The following is a 15,634-nucleotide window of genomic DNA, read 5'->3' on the forward strand; positions in this document are numbered from 1 at the left end:
TGTTTGAAAAATACCTTGAGCAAAGTGGCTCCATATGGATATAAGTGTATAAGCACATGTGTCTATGGGGATTCTTTTGTAAGCTAATGGAAAGGAAATTATTATTCTGTCATAGCTTTTTGAGGAAACAAAGTTCATGTCTGTTTATGCTTCACATCCAATCATTCAATTAGCGTTTCTTTTGTGTGTGCGTGTTAAACCACTCTTCATATATTACATCTGTCACTCAAGGCTTATTTAAAAAGCTCACCAGTGGGACTTCATGGACCCATCAGCGGCGGATTGTGTCTTCGAGCCGGTGCCTGTCAGCCTGCTCTGCGTCCAATCATGTGCCTCATCATGTTCAAGAATACTTTTAATACGTGATCAGCAAGTTAAATGCAGGTTTAGGGCAGCATGCTTTCAGATGTGGTACAACGGAAAACTTTGAACTCCTGGAGCTCATCAAATTCTCCTTGTCTTTTGTCTGGCCAATTTTCTGTTCTCACTTTTCACCATGGGGGATGTTATGTGTTATTGTGCAGCGCATCGACAGAGGAAGACCCTCCGATGGGCCTGTGTTTTACCCCTGCAAACAGGCATGTAAAAAATGAGAGAGAGAGCTGAAATCAAATGTGAAAAGAGCCTTGTGCCAGAAAAACAATAAGTAACATTAAAGACAATTTCAGTGACCGTTATACTCGGCTCATATATTCGAACCAGAACCTGCTACGTGGTTTGGAAAACATCTTGTAAGTAAAAGCAGTCTCTCCTTTGATTAATAATAGGTTTCCCTTTGAGCGCATACAATATATTGGGTCACCTATACATACTTTAATGTAGCATTATCAAGTTGTGATGTGGTTTATTCTAAAGATGTGGTAAAGTCTGGTAAAAACACAATAATGGCGATCAGACACTGAGGCAATTTAAGACCACTAAAGACCATTTTTTTCCTTCTCACATCCTGTCCGTGACCATTATTTCAGTGTCCTGCATGGTGAGCCTGGGAGAAAAGGAAGGCCTTTTGAGTTTTATTTGTATTGAGTGGGCATATGGAACAGGCATGTGCCTCCCCATGCCCTAACCTTCAATGATAAGCTGTAGGAAACTGTTATTTGTCAGTGCTATAAAGGAGATTGCTGCCCAGTGGTTTCAATTAACTTCAAAGCGCTCTTCCCAGGCAGTAATAGTTATATCAAAACCTGAACTGTATTATTTAGGTTCCACACTGGAGCTCTCAGAATGATTATGCACCCCTTTCAAAAGAGATTTTCTTTTCTTGCTGACTTTATGCATTCCTGCTTTTTATCCCCCCGCCCCCGTTCTCAGTTTTATTTTCATATTCTTGTTTGAATGACCCACCTTGAAAGCTCTCAGATGTCAGAGGGTGGCCTGTGGCACTGGGAAGTCTGGGTACAAAACATAATTAATGGATAGATATGCAACAAATAAGCTAATAAGTGGTAGCACCGGCATGATTCGAGGACCATATGAAGCTCTACAAACGTTATTAGTCTCTGATTTACTGCACCTTGTAATAGTTTGTGAAATAAGGGTTAACAACCCCTTCTTTGAATGTCACGGTGGCCCTTTTTGTTAGATCCGTGTTCAGATCTGGCACAACCTTTGGCTTGTGTACACAGAATCAGGCAACCAAGGCCTATAAAAATGATTCACAAAATACATGCACTAAATACATGTTGATTAAGCCCCCTATAAATGATCACACACGCACCACAGGAAAAAGCCTGATGGGTGCTGAAGGAAGAGCGTGCAGCCTGGCGTTAGATGTGGTGTACCTCCTTGGCTAGGATCGCTTCCAGACACCATCAGAGGGGGCAGTTTTTCTAGAGCTGTGATTTGAATACCATGATCGGTGAACAGTTTTATAGGAAACCCATTAAAACGTGAGGTTTGACATACAAAAGAGCCCTGTTTTAAAACTCATGCCCAATGTCAGGCTGAAAGACATTATAAAATTCTATATACAGAAGCACACATCTTTTCTGTGTGTCTGTGCCTCGTATGCTAGTCCTAATAGTGAAGGTTAAGCCACTGGAATGACTGCTCTTTATTCATGCATCACCGCAGTAGGTTGAAGTCATCTGCCTTCCCTACAAAACATTGTTTTCAAAGGGAAAGTAAGGGCACATCGCTGCAGATCAACAAATGCCATTCTTCTGCTTGATCTTCTTGTCTTGGCAACTTCTACAAAATACTTAAGAATTTAGTTCTGTACAACCTCCTCAGATCAAAGTCTCTTCCGAATGAAAGCTAAAAAACAATAATGGAATAATTAATGATAATGAATTGATGAATGATAGAATGATAGAAATGAATGATAGTGTGCACATTGGGACGCAGGCAATGTTTCGAAATCGATACAAACTCCGAACCACCAATTCAAAACAGAAAGATTCACATGAGGCAGTGCTACAAAAGTGTCCATCTACATAGGCCTACTACAACAGCTCAATGAGATCTGATTGTAAAAGAAGCTCTGAAATAAAAAAAATTGTATGCAGTGTAATTAGCATTTTTACATTAAACTGAGTACTAGCCTACAAGCTGGAGCCACTGTTAACCATAACATAAGCAATTGTAATATTTAGATGTTTTGCATTTATCAATGTAAACATTTTAGTAGTGCTATTACTGTTGAACCATATGTTTTATACCAAAAGATGGCAGACAGATTTGTAGTAGCATGAAGAATAAAGCAAATATTCTCCCCAGTTCCCCTGTATCAATCATCTCGAATAGTGATAATCTGTGATCTCTTCTGTATAACTGTACTCCGCAGATGATTTATTTATATTTAACTTTCCCAATGAATGATTCTGTCTCCATGAGGATGTAAAAATGACATGCTTGTGTGTGTGTGGATAAAACAATATTGTCTTCAGTTTGAGGTTTTCAGCAGCCGTTCACTGGATCTAAGCAGTATTTAAGCAGTCTCCCTGCTCAAACAGCATGTGTTTAATTGTGTGTTTGGTTTGGCGTGTATGTGCATGTGTATTGTGTTTGGTTTGGCCTGGGCTAAAAAGTGGCTTCTGGTTATCCATCGTTCATTAATTGCTTTGATGTTGAAACCCAAAAGCTGCTTGTTTTCATTTAGATGCAGTTGTTATATGACTCTGACTCAGTGAGGGCGATGTGTTGTCTGTGTGTGTTAAACAGGACGCCTTATTAGCGAGTGTGCGTGTGTCTCATGCGGTTGGCGGTCAGTTTTTATCATGACTGGCAGCATTGTTTTCCAGTCTCTGCATCATCATCACACCAGCTGCATCATCACGAGGCCTTTGGCCCTTGTCTTGACACCTGATTCTATCAGCCTTCACAGGACCCTTCAAACTCACATGCATCCACTGCAAAAGCATGCATAAAAGCGGCGAGAGGCCAAGGGGAAGAAAAACAAGAATTCTGTGATGTTTTGCTTAATTGAACACCACTGTAATTCGTGATTTTCATGATGATATCACCATGTCAAACAAACAATCTGACCCCTCTCGACACGTAAACACACCCTTCAGGGGAAAAAGAGCACTTTCAAGAGCCGACTAAGACAGAGGCCTACCACACACCTAGTGCTGACACTTTCCATAACCCCCATCCTCCCCCTCTCCGTCTCTCCCACTGTCAGGGAGACCAAAGCCGTCTGGGTAAAACCTTTTGAAGCCATCAAGTGGTTTTGCAAATTATGTTGTTTTGTGGCGCAGTGCTGGGCCAGATTAATGAAAGAATGTGTGACTGTATTAGAATGTGAAAGACAAGCACTGCCGTCCTGAAACCGCCACAGCTTTTAAACGCATGTTGATCACATGTCTACCGGCCAAGTGCTCGTTTCAACATGGTGTCATAGACGGCTCTTGGACGGCAGCCCGAGGTTTGGGCTTATTTGTCTTTTATAAAAAGGACAACTATGCAAGCAGTGCCAAGGCACCCTTAGGCTCTTTGATATGCTGAAGCGGGAGGAGTTGGATCGGGTAGGAACGCTTCGCTCAGCTGGTCCGCAGATGTGTTGGTGGTGGGCGTCCTCTGACTGAACCAGGATTAGATTAGTGACTTCTCTTTTTTTCACTTACCCTAATAAAAAGCGCACAATGCATTTGTATGTGTTAAAGGGAAAAAATCCCTCCACGGGCCAATAATTTGCAGGTGGCATTCGAATATGTGACCACATATAATGCTCCTCTTATCATTAAAGAAAAAAGGCCTAGCTAGCTGACTTTTAACTTTTATGGTGGTTGCAGGCTGAATTTCGACTGAATTTTTTGGGGTTTCCTAACAGCGGAATATGTGTCCAAGGCTTTAATAATCTGTTTTCCCTTTGTTTCGACTGACGCTGCAATTGCAACCGAAATGCTGGCAAAACAATATTTACTGACTTATCAATTTATTTCTTTGCAGAAAGTGCTTCCAGACGTTCTCATTAGTCACTTCTCTCAGCCAGCGAATAAAGCGTGTTTGTTTATCCGTAAGCGGAGAGGTGACAGAAATGCTGGCGTTGTTCCGGGCTGCCGCGAAAGACCCCAGCAGGCGGGATGAAACATCCTAGTGTTGTCCTGATCAGACAGGAAAAGAAAAACCCTGCCACGTGTCACACCAGAAGATCACGCATTGTTCGATCAGCATCAACGGCACGTGGGGTGCAAATCTTACAATGCTGGTTCTTTTGACCCTTTGAACCCATAAATCTGTTGACTTGCAGCCCTGGACGGACAAAGACCATCTCCCTGAGCCAGAACCCACAGGAATGTTCAGTCTGAATGTTTTTTGACACCGTTCATCACATACAAATGCTATGAAATGTTGACTAATTACATGCTTTTCAGTGCTAACGGTCTGACTTGCGCAAAGGATAAGGTTTTGCCAGCGAATGTAGCAATTAGAGATATCTTAACATGTGGTTACCCCGACCTGATGAGCGGGTGAAGGGATGCATATAATCATGCGTTTAAACAGTAAACAGCAATTGGCCCTAAGTGAGCTGGGATACAATATCGCTCCCTTTGTCTCCCCCTAAATTTACATAGTAAACTGTTGACACTTTTTGGCTGCGTCAGATTTGCAGAGCGGTGGAGCTGTAAACCTAGTGCGACCCCTTTTTTTATACGCCTCTGACCTCAGCTCCCTGCCTCACAAATCAGCCATAATTAAAAACGCAAAGAAAGGCCGTTATTGCGCAGTTGCACCGCAGAAAACATAAGACAGCCATTTTGAGGCTTTACCCGGCATGCTTTGCTGCTGGTAATTAGTCAGCGATGGCAGATTAAACGTGTTTTCGAGAGACAACAACATGCGGATGGCAGACTGTGGTTTTCTGAATCCCAGATTCCTCCAGAGAGAGACAGGAGTCTGTCAGAGGGGAAACGCTTGATTTAGAGCATTATTTCAGTAAATTACAGTCAGCTTCAGGGACGGGCCAGGCTGTTTTAATTGCGAACATGAAATTATAAAGTGAAATAGCTGAGTGAATGTGTTTAAAGAGAGACAGATGCGCAGAAGTGTATTTTTGGGTTTGATGATGTGCGTATCTCTCTCTCTCTCTCTCTCTTGGTCTTCATGGTTCTTTTTTTAAACTCATCTCTTTATGTCTAATGGCCAATTTACTGCATGAGTGCATACTCTGTGTCTCCTGCTCATGCTGTATGAGACATTATCATGCTTTGATTAAACTGTAGTCTGTGCCAGAACGGACAAATTTCTCTATTAACATTTGAAGAGGTGACTAAAGTTTTTTTTTTGGGGGGGGGGATAACATCTTGTCAGATTTCATTGTACACAGTCTTGAATGAGCCTTGTTTTACAGACCATATACTTTGGCCTTACATAAACCTCTGTGCCTCTAAATCCTATAAATTATACCTGTGAAGGGTTATAAATTGTCCTAAACCACCCCCTCTCTGTGTGTTTGATAGTGTGACATCCTCAAAATCATTCGCAGATGTAAACTCAAGTCGGTGGCCATTTGCAATATCTTTTGTGGTTGTTCGGATGAATCGAGTGTCACCAGAAGACATTTTCCCTCCTGACTGCTGGTTTGGCAGCGTCAGGCCGGCGTTTTCTGCTGATTCTGTGGGAAAGATGTGTCTGTAGCAACTGTATGACTGTGTGTTTGCATGTAAGCCTGTGTTGTGAAGGATAACAACAAAATGACGGCCACTAACAACAACAGCAGCCAAATTCAATCTGGCCCTGCAGCACAGAAGAGGAAAAGACAGATGAATCTAGAGATGAAAAGAAAGAGAAAGCAAGTGAGAACGTGAGAGATGGAAGCCTGGTTTGATTTCGGTCACATTTCTTTATTTCTCTGTAGGTCATATGTTACATGCGGCCATGGACCTGTGATCTGCTCTGCAGATGTGTGCCTGAGACAAGACACTGAGCCTGAGGGATGGACAGTTACTTCTGGTCTGAAACTGTATCATTTTGTTTAAGTGTGCGTGAGAGGCAAGAAAGCAGAAGACAGAGAGAGTTTAATGGTGCATTGCTTATCTGTAGGTCTGTGCTGCCTCCTACTGTCTGAGGTTATATCTTAGCCATCTCATTCACACAGACGAAATGGGAATGGCCATGAGAACCTGTAAGTGCAAAACCATTACACTGAAGTAAAGGTTCTTATGGAGATGCCATATCTGTACAGTAAATTGCACATGAAATGTTTCCTTCACACGTAATAATCTAAAAGGCCTACATGGATTTTCAAACTGGGATCTAGGGGAATGCAAGGGGGTGCCAGCAAACAAAAGACTTTACAGAATTTAATTTTTTACACAATATTTTTTTAAACACATTTACAAAATTTGGTATTATTACCAATGCATTTTGTGTTTTAAAGGCTTAAAATCAGTTTTCTTCTGGGGGGGGGGGGGGGGTGATGGGGGGTTGGGGGGGTGGCAGTCCTACTTTTAAACTGTAAGAAATAATAATAATACAATAAAAAGTAATAATTAAAAAATATATAGTTTTGAAAATATCTGGAGTAAACTACACAACTGTTTAAAAGTTTTGGGTCGATAGCATTTGTAATGTTTTCGAAAGAAGTCGATTTTGATCGATTTAGAATTTTTTTTTTTATTGGAAATGTAATTTATTCTTGTAATGGCAGAGCTGAATTTCCAGTATTGTTACATGATCTTTCAGAAATCATTTTAATATCAGGGCTATAAGCTGCGACTAAAACTAAATATTAAATTGCGAGTGAAGTTTTTGCTGACTTTGCCTATATTTACATGTTATAGCTTAAAAATTTGCCTATAATGCCCTTTTTTTCCTGATTGTTTTGCGATCGCATAATTTGCCGTGTTGACGTACGGATGATGCGGCAGGCGCGATCGCTTTAGCGCCTTAGTTCAAGCGGCAAGTAACCCATTTTATCTTTCTCTTTACTACTATAGTATATAATGAACATGAATTAACATCTATTTTATAAGAGAGCCTACAGTACAACTTACTGAAATGTCTCGTGTAAAAGCTAATTTAGTGTTTCAAACTGAGGAAACCGTGTAAAGCTCGTAAACATTGCAACTTAATATACATTTACCTCAGAATAACCATTCGGTGTAAATAAGCTCATCAGTCAGCTAGAAAAATAACTATAAAGAGGAGCATTTTATCATATTTATGTGCTATTGTAATTTAATATTTTTACATAATCTGCTGTCTACATGATTCAACTCCTCTAATAAAATTGCATTTTACTAATTAAGAAAAACAGACTGAAAGTGTGGAAGACATACACTCTTAAAAATAAAGGTGCTTAAAAGGTTCTTCACAGAACCATTTTTGGTTCCACAAAGAACCATTCAGTCAAAGGTTCTTTTAAGAACATTCTCTTTCTTAACTTTTTATAATCTGAAGAACTTTTTTTTTTGCCACAAACAACCTTTTGTGAAACCGAAAGTTTCCTCAGATGTTAAAGGTTATATATATATATAGTAACATTGTAAATGTTGTTACTGTCACTTTTTCAAATTAATGCATGCTTGCTGGATAAAAGTATTAATTTCTTAAAAAAAAAAAAAAAAACATAATTCTGACCCCAAACCTTTGAACGATAGTATATTTTGGAAACAGCGTGTTGTCTTTAAAAAATATGTCTGAAAAACATATTAAGCATCATATTATAATGTCTTTTTTTATACATGAAATTAAATAACTATAATTATAAATTTTGGAAACATCATCTTATTTTGGGCTTCTTGACACTAAAAGTTTGAAAGTCCTTGATCTAGGGTTTAATAGTTTTTCCTATTGCATTTTTCTAAAATAAAAACATGGCAAATAACTGTCATCATTCTTTTTTTCCGAGCTCATTTATCATTCTATTTATTCTCATTTATTTGAACACACATACACATAAATAACAAATCAGCATCCTAAAATGAGGCTGAAATGAATGTAATTCAGAGCGCCAAACAATAACACATCAGTTCGCTGGAAGGTTTCTCTGGAAAAATCTCTTTAGTCCACGACACATTGTTATAGCTGCCCTATTATCAGAAGAGGTTTTGCTGGGACATGCAGCATTTTCTCAGTGTTTCCATAGGTAGAGGAGTGAGTGACAGAGGGTTTCCTTTGACCTTTTCACTGCTTTGCTCTCTGTTCTCACCCCTCTCACCACACCGGCTGACCTCTTAATGATAGATATCAGATTTAACCATTTAATTGGCCGCAATAAAACAAAACACAAAGACAACTTTGTTAGGGGAACATTACAGCCAAATGAGCACCGAGGCAAGCCAGCGTCTGTGTGTGTGTGTGTGTGTATGTGTGTGACTGGAGAGTTTTTCCCCTCTGGAGTACAGAAAAGAAAGGAGGGAGGAAGAGAAACATTGCAAGGCCCTTTAGCTTTTATTCTCAGGTGAAACCGTCTAAGATGCGCATTTGTATGCCGAGGGCATGTCTGCTAATTTGTATACTTGTGTTCATGTGTATGTTGAGTGTATACTTGTGTTCGTTAATGATTTAGTGTGTGCATGAACGTGTGTGGACAGAGTTGTTTTGTCAGAAGCCCTGTTCTCGGGGGATTGTTTGGAGTTGTGGTTCCCTGCTGGAATATAGGAGTGGATTCCTTCCGCGGGCTGCATAGAGAGCGTGCTGCCAAATTTCTCTGGCTAGGAGCAGCGCGGCGCTCCAGGGGCCAGGCCAGCCCTCCTGCTCATCCCACAAAGCCTTTCATGTTCCCCAACCGCAGGCCAAGAGCGGCGCCTCACTCCTACTGCAGCACCAACGCATGTGTCTGCCTAATTCCTGAGACATGATGACAGTGGCCTCCCTGCCACGAGTGAAAAAAGTGCGGTCTCGTTCGCTCTGTGTTATGTCTTTTATTGATTTTCATCTTAAACTTTCTCTGTCTGTCATGTTTGCCTTTCTCTCTCCATCCTCCTGTCCCTATTCTGGTTTGTGTATCTTTAATTACTACTTTCTGATACTGACGTTTTCCAGAAGTAACAGACCACGGGATTTCTTGCCACATGTGTTTCTTTGCTAAGTTTTTTTTTTTCTCACTCTCTTTCTCCATTGTTTATCACACTTTCTTTTTCTGTATGTGACTTAGGGTGTGAATGTATTGGCAGCATGAGGGAACTAGTTGATATCCCAGAGCTCGAAGTAATGCAACAAGTGATGTGGTGGTAGACATTTTCATTGACTCTTGTGTTGTTCTCATTGTTCAAAGAGAAAATGGCAAGATGCTAAAGCTGCACTTTAATACTGTGCATAATTCTAATGGACATATGTTATTTAGCAAATACTTTTATCTAAAATAAAACTACATTTTCATTTCTTTAGCTAAGTGCTTATTCCTCAAAGATGGAGAATATTTTACAAAGAATTATGACTTCGCTTTTATTATTATTATACTCTTTAATGTTGAGAAGTTCTGTTTTCTAATTTACGTTTTATTTTACGATACATTATTCAGTTTATGTCTAAAAGCAGAGAGACTCAGGGACTTTAAGACAAAAATTTACATATCATATCCTTTCTTAGTTGTGAACAAAATGGAATCAAAACATTTCATGGCAACAAAAACATCCCCCCAACCACCCCATTGTCCATGTCCATACCAACATTTGACAGGCCAACACTCCTTGTTTCTGTAAATTAAATGCCAGGATTCCAGAATCTTTAAGAGCTGAATATTTTTAGGGTTCCCATTTACATGAAGGAATTTATTACTTTTCCAGTTGTTCATGATTTATTGGATCTGAATTGGATTTCTATCTGGGAAAAGAGTTTTAGAGTTTGGCAAAACTAGAAAAGAAAATCTATATAAAATTTGTATATATTCATAATAAAACTTTATTAATTTACTTTTCCAGGTCTAGGAATCACATTTTTAAAATTCAGCTACCTATCCAGCTTTTCCAAGACCCTGGAACCCTGGTTCTTCATTGCTAAGTAGGTGAATTAAATGAAGAAATATCTTGGTGTATAATCTTATTTTAAAGCTTGATTTGTTTTATGTTCAACCATTTTAATTCATTCTAAGTCACCCTTGGTAGTTCATGTTGACACTTCTAGTGGACCCTGGCCCCATGGTGGACACGTCTGTGAAGGATCTTTGTGTTTGGATAAGTTTTAAACAATGATACAGTGTAACATTTGCTTGTAATAGTGAGGTACCCAAACAGTATTTTCTCCTTAGACAAATCTTTAAATAAATCTTGAAAATGGTGAAGTTGGTTCTGTGGTTTAAACAGTGTGTCCATCCTCATTCCCAAATATACACATCTAACATCAGGCTAAGCAGGGCTTAGCAAAGGGTCAATTGACCTCATGGTTTCTGAGGTTCTCTTCAGCCTTGAATTACACAATTTTTCCATAAAATTTGCAAGTGGGAAGAAATTAGGAAGATAAAACTTATGAACATATATTTTCAGAACATCTATGACATTATAGCGGACTAAAAATCGAGAAATCAGAGATGCCCTGCAGACCTGTGGGATTTGTCTTTTCCAGAGGAGAGGCAGCGTTGGCTGGCATTACTAGCCTGTGGCTGCCATTACATGTGTTGAGTTTCACCACCAGTTTCCTACGGCTTACTGTGATGCAGTTATTCGTGGAGCAGTGTCTCACGGCACACACTTCTCCCGTGAATATCCGCTGCTCCGTTTGCCAATGCAAACAGCTCTTGAAAGCTGCTGACGTCCAATCCAATATCCTTAGGCTTTTTAAGTTGTTTGAGTGTTTTTGCTCTGCCTTTCTGTAACATGTTCGAATTTGACCAGAGTTTGAAATCCTCAGTCATTAAATCCTCAGCGAGGCAGCCTGAAACATGCAGAGTTTATTTTATTATGGGATGTTCAGACAGCCGCAGAGCAATTTTAGTAACCGTGGCAGCAGCCGTGTGTGTTTTAGCACCGGGGCCTTATGTGGCACGGTGACCCCTAAGATTAACAAAAAGAGAGATAGATCTGTGTGTGTGTGTGTGTGTGTGTGTGTGTGTGTGTGTGTGTGTGTGTGTGTGTGTGTGTGTGTGTGTGTGTGTGTGTGTGTGTGAGTGTGTGTGTGTGTGAATATATATGATGGAAAGGAGTAGGTGTATTTAGGCGTCTGTCTTTGAATAACAGTGGGCAAGACTTGAAAGTCGTCTATTGTCTGAAGTCCATCTCAGTCATTTTCAGAGCAGGGCCATTAAAATGCCTCCTCCTCACTGACACCAGAGAATGGGACTAAATTTATCTTCAAACAGCCTCTCTGTCTGTGATCCAACCCGAGCCATCCGACTCCAGCTCGAAATGCCTGTTTGCCTGTAACAGTGTCTGAGCCTTGACTTAAACCTCTTACTCAGATCCCAAAAGCAGAGGAAAATTAATTTAACCTATTTTTATTAACTCTCTTCAGGTGGACAATCTACATTTTTACAGACACCTAATGGTTTGTTCTTGCAGAACAGCATGACATACAACTCTAAAGAATGGATTTTTAAGAAATTTAAGAAATTGAGAATGTTTTAAAGAAATTAATACTTTTATACAGCAAGGATGCTTTGAACTGATCGATAGTAACAGTCAATATATTTGTAAACAGCAAAAACTTTGCTTCTCTTTCTCTCCTCCTTCCTCAAAACTACCGAATTCATACGGTAGCCCTTTACAGGGGACAAAACTACATCCCCGAACTGACCAGTCTAGAGGCGGCCACCCACATCTGTAAGGGGGGTATGGGAATACGAGAGACGGGGTGGGGGCTGGGGAGGAGAGTGCTGGTAAGACCATCTTTAAGGTAATTGTGTATTTGAGGGGTAGGGGAAATGATTGGGGGGGGTACCCCAGTATGTAATGAAGGTTTGATTGAGGATTGACGCCAGTCCGTTGGGTGGTCCTTCCCTGAGTCATGTGCCCCTTTAGCCCTGGCACTGATCTCCTTTCCCCCTCTGTCCCGCTCCGCTCAGGTGGAACTCACCTGTTCAACTGTGACTGGGTCAGAACAAAGGGATGGCCAGAAACCCACCAGCATTGGCGCCCGACTCTCCCTCTCTCTCGCTCTCTCGCTCCTGCCTCCAGAGATTTCGTAACCCTCTCATCACATTACCTCACATCAAAAGCTATAAGCTAATTACAAACGACTGAGGGCATGCACGCAATAAATACAAAATCAACATAATTGATTTAATCCTCTCAGAGAGGGAGGAAAGAAAGCGGGAGAGAGAGAGAAACTTGACACAGTCAGCCAGAAGTTACAGCTCTGGTTCGCTGGAATGGAAGTTGGTTGAATTAAAAGATGAATGTCAAGTTTGTTGAGTGTGACAATAAATCACGCCATGATGTAAGAAAGAAGAAAAGAAAAAGAAAGAGGACTTTCAACTTGCAACCAATGACATAAAGGCTGTTTTTGTCTGCATTCTCCCTTTCTTTTTGGCTGTTACTCGGGATGTTGTCTAGGTGGAAAAATAAAATGTTTTATATATGCGGCAATATGCATTTTAAAAGCAGAGGGAAAGCTGCTGGTGTGGAATGGGCATTCATTTATTCATAACATCTTCTGTCATGGGCTGAGGGCCATTCAAAGTGCTGTACACCTTAACGACAGCTGAAAGTGCTGAACATTGATTCGGAATGTGATGCCGCCCATGCTCAGAGTTAGATTTATAGGCGAAAGCAACTTCACATCAAATCAATGAAGCATTTGCATGTGAGAGGGAAACGTGGTGAAGTTCTCCTCCACTGACAGTGCACAGTTTCTTTCTTTCAAGAAGTGATATGTAATACTCTTGAGAGGATTGTGACATGAATTGATCAAAAAAAATATATCCCTTCAGATTCAAGAGACTTTTTAAAGGGCAACAGTAGTTTCAAACAAACTTTTGAATTAAGAAGGAAATTCATTATTTACTCACATGGATGTCATTTCCAAACCTGTATGTGGTTATTTTTTAAATGAAAAAGGATGGATCTTTTCTTAGCTCTGCATACTGCGTAGAAACAGTAAAATGGCATAAACGTTTTCTGAAGCTTTTTTTTTTTCCTTTGGAAATCTTCCCCTCCAGAATAGGTCTCAAATCAAATATACTGTATTGTCAGTCACAAGGTTGGACATTGACAACACAAGTACTAATGACAGTGACAGAGAGACTATGACTGTCCAAATCAGATCCTGTGGCATAGAGGTCAAAATTATACTGGTAGCCATGTGAGACAGTCTGTATAAGTTCAGTTTTGTCTAATGTTTCACAGTGGTAAATATAAACAAGCTTGCTGTCCATAATATAGGGAGCACGAGACTCAAATCAAGCTCTTAATTTCCAATTAGGTGACTTCATTAATGGAAGTTAGCTATTATATAATAGAGAGCATAAAAATGGAAACATAAAACATTATTAAGCCTTAAAAATTTAAATGCCATTATGTACATTATAAATCTGTTCTGTCTTTGTTCTGTTCAGAGGTTTAAAGCCTGTGCTCACTATGGAAAAGATCTATGTGATGATTCCTCCTTTTGTTTTCCATCGAGGAAATAACAGCTACATGTTGGTTTGGAAGAATATGAAGATGAGAACATTTTCATTTTGGGTGAGCTATCTCTTTAACATCATGCAATGCAATTATTTGTCTCTTTCCTACTCTTACCACAGGAAATCTAGAATACACTTGTCATTTAAAGCTGGTGACTCCACTTATTTGCTTCAGATGTTTGTGTGTGTGTGTCTGATTTGTGGTGACAGACCTCACTCTTACTCCCAGTCTTGTGAGTTGATCTTCTGCCTTTGACAGACTTCAGTATGTTTGGTAAGTTTAATGTAATAAGGCTGTACCCAAATTGTGGCTCTGTGCAAACAGAGTGAGAGAAGAAAGACTCAGAGAGAGAGAGAGAGAGAGAGAGAGAGGAGTGAGTGAGTGCTGTACAAGTCAGCCACCTAATGGACAACAAAGGAACAAGAGCAGTTTAGTTTAAACACATAACCAAGAGGACTGTCCAAATCTGATCTGATGGCACAAGGGTCAAAATGATCACATCACATCTTCTGGTAACTGTTTATGAGAAAGACAAACGACTTTAACATTACTTTACAAGTTCATGTTTATCTAGTCCTTGAAAGTGCTATAGATAAAGCTTAACTTTCTATCCATAATAGAAGAACTGGGGTATGAGACTCAAACTCCTAATTCCCAATTTTTAGTCAAGTCAGATGCCATATTGCATTTTATGCAGATGAAAATTAGGCTGACTACGCTCTTTACAATGGCGTGTACTACATACTTTATAAAGGTACTAAAAGTTAATTTTCAAAACTAACAACTTTCACAATGTTGTATGTAACAGTAGCTTTTGTCTACTGATGTTTTTTCCTTTTCTTTTGTAAATATGCTTTGTCAGCTGAACTCTTGGCATGTTGTTAAACTACAGTACGATCCACTGTACACACTGTACTTTGGTTCCTCACAGCCTCGTTTTCATTCTTAACAAACATTAAATGTGGTGCTACCCTGACAAAGGTCTATTAATGGAAGTTTGCTGTTGTATGACAGAGGGATTGAAAATGAGTAAGCAGCGGTTTAAAAACCTTTGTGTTGTGATTGACAAGGTGAGAGCACAAGCTCATCAAAAGCGTGTGTGAGTTTGTGTTTCCTCTCCAAGTCTCTGTCTCTTCTCAGTCTTGGTTAGTGACTCGTTATTATCTCATTTATTTTGTGTAAATAACCTCAAATTATGCTAGAAATCTCTCCCTCTTCATCTGGTCCTAATTAATGTTTTACAGCAAACAATTACAGCTTACTGGAGCCTGGGAGCAAGGCACACAAAACGCATGAACACACACACAGTGCTAGTTTATACATGACACAACAATCAAACTGGATATGTCTGAGGTGTACACAGATAATAGTGGAATGTCTTTCAGGGAATTAAATACAGGCATTGGGATGTTCAAAATATATAGTAAGTATTCAGTGTAAAGCAAAAGTGAGCGAGATTAAAAAATTGAAATAGAAAGCTAAGAGCTTGGCAATGCTGATTACATAATGCACCCATATAATTCCATACCGTATAAAATCTGTTCATTTGAAAGACACTGTAACAGGTGCTTAATGCTGCAATCATGGTTATATTTCACAAGAGAGTCTTATATTCATCCATCCAGGATAGGAGAAAAATGAAATCATTCATTTAAAATGGTCCACGATATCCTTTTCCCTTCGAAACT

Source organism: Cyprinus carpio, chromosome B7, assembly GCF_018340385.1.
Source record: "Cyprinus carpio isolate SPL01 chromosome B7, ASM1834038v1, whole genome shotgun sequence".
In the NCBI taxonomy this organism is placed as follows: domain Eukaryota; kingdom Metazoa; phylum Chordata; class Actinopteri; order Cypriniformes; family Cyprinidae; genus Cyprinus; species Cyprinus carpio.